The following is a 6,000-nucleotide window of genomic DNA, read 5'->3' on the forward strand; positions in this document are numbered from 1 at the left end:
AAGGTACGCCCATTCATGCATGTCTCCATGCAGAAGACGCTCTAGCTGAGAATCGAACCGGACAGCGTCTTGCTGTGAGGCGACAATGCTACCGCAGCACCACCACCATGGGTAAAGTATGTCCTCAAGGTAATGTTCTTAAAAAACACTGAAAAACAGTTAATCAGAGGTGCATTGTTCCGGATTAGCCTAGAAGCTGAGAGTGTAATCCTTACCGATATCCACTGTAAAAGTAGCCACTAAAAAATACAAGAACTCAATTACAAAATATCTGAAGACTCTACCTGTTACAATTTTAACACAAAAGGGGAGAAAATCCCAATGCTAAGATGGTTGTACATCAACATGGAACTCTGGTATCCGCTGTGATGAGGGGCTAACAAAAGTATCGAAAGAAATTGCATGGAAATGTTAAAGGAGATTTTCAACCACAAAAAGCATCAAGGGAATAAAGCCATAAGCCAGTGGGGAATATAGTAACCACAGAGGAAACAGACAAACAAAAAAATAGGGGTGGAATAGAGCCTGGAGTCATATCACAGCACCTAAGGAAAACAATCAGTGCACTCAGGTAAGCAGTTCAGTGAAATTAGGTTGATTAAGTGATCTGCTGAACAGGTTATGCAGAAAGGGTGAGTGAGAGGTAGTTTGTGATCTACTGAGTGTTAGGACTTTGTTTGTTGTTTTATTTCTTTTTTGTTGTATTTATTTTTATTTTTACTTTACTAGGAGTCCTGGCAGGGGTGAAGCACTGTGTGCATAGAAGACAAAGGAGGGGTAGGGGGATTTACTGGATTCCAGGGTAGTACCAGTGATGTACAGCTGGTATATAAGGTTACAAATTTAGTCAATGTAATTAGTGGAATTCTAAAGAGAAACAGGTAATAACATACAATAATTTTCTTCCTTGGGCTACAGGGCAAACTTTAGAGTGCAGACTACCAGAGAGTTTCAGTTGAAATAATTCTGTCACTTCCTGCTGAGAGGTTTTTGAGGCAGGGTACCAATGGTTCAGTGAGCAACCTAGGTTTAGGATTAGGGTTATGAAGTCTGTGAATGTGACGTAATGTAAAGAAGATGTGAGAGGGAGTTCTGCATGAAATATTGTGGAAAATTATATGGATCAATCAGTTTTATGCATTTCTGTTAGTTTCTGTGTAGATAAGATGGATTTCTAATTTCTGGATTTTTGAAAATTTGACGTAGTTTTGTAACTTTAAAAAATGTGTTTTAGAAAATGACATTTAAAAACAGGTAGTCCCCTATTGGGAATGGATTCTATATTGAACTGATAATTGCTTTTTACAGGTTTTCAGTTTTGCATGAAAAGAGTGGAAGAGCCAATAAATAGACATAGAATTTTTATTATTTAATTCCCCAAAAGTAAAATTTCATCAGCCACTTTTTTCATTCACCAGATTGTTTTTCCCCCTTTTTTTCTTACTTCTACTTTTACACATTTCACTTGAAACTAGAGGGGAAAAATGGGACAAAAACTTACATTTCTCGTTAGATTAATATTTTAACTATACTTTTAGATTGTCCCAGTTTTTGACAAAATGCTCTAAAACCCATCTCTTACAACAGAGATACATCAACAGAGGTGTAGGATGATCCAGGATTGGCTATATTCACATGGATAGCATACTGTGCACCAGTACTGGATAGCATACTGTGCACCAGTACTGGATAGCATACTGTGCACCAGTACTTACTTTTACTAAAGAATTCAGAATATTAGAGCTATGATGTCATCATTTGCTTACATAAAAAGACTGCAAAATTATTTACAATAATGAGGTTTAGTAATACAGCAAAGTAGATTGTGCTTTAATTTTATTTTATTTAGATGCATGACTCCAAACTCTGTCCAAAAATTTGAAACTGACAACAAAGCACTCGATAACTGTATCTGATATGTGATTCATGAAGTATCTTGTGCTGAAGGGTTACAGAATGCATTTCATAGCGTCACACTTAAAAAGCATTTTTACCTTTTCAGTTTCATTTCCATTGTTGGGAAAGCATTTTGTGGCATATGAATGTATATATTATTCTCACTATATTTAGCATTTGCCCTTTAAACAATTGTCTTTATTGCCTCTCCCTCATCTCCATCATCTTCATTTAAATCAGCAAAAGGATTGGCTGTGCTTTTGCCACTCCTCCCTTAAGGTGTCTGAGCACAAGTTCACAACAATGCTTCTGTCATCAGAGTATGGCAATAATAGGCTATACTTCAGATATAAAATAAGTTACATGCATTTTCAGAGATTACTGCAGTTTAAGTTTTATCATGCATGCAGATGGTTAGTCATCATCCTTCTAATATGTCTGTTTAGTGTGTAATTGCAAATGGGCGGCCACAGTGGTGCAGCAGTTAGCATTGCATCCTCACAGCAAGAGGTTCTCTGGTTTGATCCTCGGCCGGGGTGCCTTCTGTGTGGAGTCTGCATGTCCTCCCTGTGGTCGTGTGGGTTTCCTCTGGGTGCTCCGGTTTCCTCCCACATCTCAAAGACATTGCATTGGACACTCTAAGTTGGCCCTAGGCGTAAGTGCGTGCATGTGTGGTGTGCCTTCTGTGGAAGGTTGGGCACCAGGCTGGCAACTCGACACCGTAAAACTCCACTGCCAATAATGAGTGGACAGGTGATCCGCTGTGGCGACCACTAACCGGGAAAAAGCCAAAAGAAGAAGAAGTGTGTAATTGCAAAACTTAGTCTGTTGATAATAAACAGGACTGTAGCAAATGCAAGGTGACAGGAAAACAAAATAATTTGTAATATCTCTTGGCATTAAACGACAAATAAGAAAGTCATGGTGGATGTATTGGCAAAATAGAGCCAAATAATTAAATAATAAAAATTCTCTATGAGGAAAATGCTGACTATAGTAATTATGCAATTTTAGGAATCTTTGGACCATGTTTGGAACACAATGGTAGTAACTGGAAAAGGTATTCTATGCTTTATTTTGCAGATTAATAAAAAAGTAGGTATGTCTGTTTTAAATGGAACACATATAGGTATGTTAAAAAAAGTATGGCAAGCACATGGTTAGAAATAGCTTAAAATGTGAAGGACATAAAACATTATTAAATGATATTTGAAAAGTGGTTAGGGAAATGTTAACAGATAATAAAACCAATATAGGTATTGGAAGTCTTCTGGCCGTTTGTATTTTTGTGGGGGTTTTTTTTGTTTATTTTTTCAGGAGTGTTTTGTACTCTTTTTTGGTAATAAAACCAATAAAATTATAATAAGCAAACATAAAATCTAATAATTATACACTCCACACTGCTGTATTGTTTATAATTTTAGATGAAGATGTATGACAGGATGTCAAGCATATACTTAGTTGAAAATATGAAATCATGACAGAAAAATTATGAAGTAATAGTTAAAAAGTGGTAGCTGAAATTTTAACAGAAATTCTAATGGACAAATATCATATCCAGTAATTATACACCCCGCACTGCTGTATTGTATATAATTTTAGATAAAGATGCATGAGCATATTTGAATTTTTGTGGAGGCATGCATTAATAGGCAGTTTATATTTGAGTTATTTCTTTCTCTCTCTCTCTCTTTCTGCTGCTGCATGCAAAATCTAACAGATTTTTTCTCAAAATGTGACCCTGATGATATAGCTGAGAAATTTGCTGTTTTGCCTTTACTTAGACTGCAGTTTGCAGAGGTGATGCTTGCTGGCATAAAGACTACAGCAAGTCACATGAATGGAAAACCATAATAAAGCAATAACGAGTCTGCATTGGAACTCAGATAAACCTGCGTGCATGCATCTAGCCTATAGGTATACATTTTGTAATAAAATGTCATTTAAACAATATTGCTTCTCTACCACATAGCATTAAAAAAGACTGACTTTTAGAGATCCTTCATTTACTCAGGATGATCAGTTCAGCTGCTGGATAAGATTCCATAGTCTTCATTCACAGCTTGCAGGGAACCATGTATAATACCTTTTCTTACAGTGCATAAGTGATGCAGAATAAATCAAGGGAAACATCAACATCTAATATGATTAAGATAATCTTGTAAAATAATGTTTCTATGCCTCTTATCATCATCTTAAAAACAGATAATAGATGGAGAGACATCCTTTGATCAAAAAATTGTTTTCATATTTCTGTAAGCATAATTTTTCAGGAAATATTAGCTGTATTTCTTAGTGCATATGTTGTTTTGCAAGCTTACATCAACTGTAAGTGTTGTAGCCTTGTTATTTCTGCATGCTGGCTGTACTCTGCATTGGTCAGTGTTAGAGTTAATAAAAACATCTGTTTTTTTAAAACTCTGAGCATAACTTGAGTATAGTCTGTTATTAGAACTGTTAAACTAAAATTTTGAAATAATCCTTGTAACATAAGAAATCAGAAGATGAGGATGGAATAGAATGTAAATATGGAAACCAGCTCTACGGGGACAAACAGGAGGATAAGTTATACTGCTGTGGTTTCACATTTACTGTTCTTGTGCACACTGTCTTAGGAGGTAGGAGAATCTTGATTTTTTGCCAGATGTTTTCATTCTTAAATATAATTTATTGTAAGCTTATGACAAAGCGCTCATTTCTGTAACATGCCTAGCCTTAAGCTAGTGATGGAAAGCTGTGTCCAAAGCCAAGCAAGTGTAAACTGTACCCCTAAGAGTCAGAAATCTTGTATTGTACAATATGGACTTCAGGATAGTCATATTACCTCAAAAAGTAATCCAAAAATACCTTGAAAGGAGCAGCACACAAGAAATATATTATCCACAGCATTAGTGAAACACCAGCTTTAATGTTAAAATCCAAAGTGCAAAATCCCAAAGATAAGCGCTTTTTTTCCATTAAAATTAGGGAACTTCATCAGATATATGTCTTGTGTGCTGTTCCTTTCAAGGCATTTTTGGATTAATTGTTTGTTCTTTTGGCTTTGTTCGTGAACTTACCTCAAATAAAGTGTTGAATTAAACAGAAAAAGACCTTTGGAATACAGGTTCATTTGAGGGGGTCACTCATGAAAATGAAGTCCGTTGAGAAATGGAATATCACTTTAGGAAGGGAAAATAGATCCTCTGAAAAGTGCTAGACCCCTGAAAAATTCATTTTTCCTTGGCTGTTGGTAGTATTAAGGTAGAACCATGGCAGATATGTGTTGATGTAAGAGGACAGATGAAAACATTAACATCTTAACAGTTGTTCACAATGACCCAACACCACACAAAAAAAGCAAAAGCAGTGTAAAATAGCCAACAAAATGAAAGAAAAACACTGCCAGCAGCCTGAATCTTAAAAATAGTAATCCAATTTATTTACACACAACGATTAAGCACTTTCATCCCCTGAAGCGGAGACTTCATCAGAATCACACAATGAAAGACCACTCAGTTAATTTATACAATCAATCTAGCGACATCACACATTCAATCAACATTAATTAAACATTAAAAGCCCCCAAAGACCATATGAAATACAATGTCTATTTACTAAAACCTCCCTTTTTCAAATATCAACCTACCCAAACTCACCCTAAAACAACTTTTCTACATAGAATAGGTTTGAGGGAGATCATTTCATTCAGCCCTGGATTTTGACTGGCTTGTAATTTTATCTGCCATTTAGTCTCTCTCTCCTCTATGTAGCATCTAAGGTTTATACATTGTGCAGATTTACTATTGGATATATATAGGTAACCCACCCTAAAATACCAAATAAATAGCCTGAATATTCTGCACAAACGATGGAATGTTTGTAAAGTGCATTATTAATGTTACAAGTGAAAATCTGGTAGAAATGTTCGCAAATTCTATCTCTTAGACATCTCTCAGTTTTTCCTACATAAAACGCAGGGCAGGATTTACACATGGTCAGATATATCACACCCTTTGTCTGGCAGTTACCCTTAACAAACCATACCTTAGTTTTTAATGTGTTACCTACTACATCATTCTTTTTTATCACATATATATTTACACTGGGAACACATCCCACAAT

The sequence above is a fragment of the Protopterus annectens genome, chromosome 5.part0, assembly GCF_019279795.1.
Source record: "Protopterus annectens isolate FY-2018-M chromosome 5.part0, PAN1.0, whole genome shotgun sequence".
NCBI lineage: Eukaryota > Metazoa > Chordata > Ceratodontiformes > Protopteridae > Protopterus > Protopterus annectens.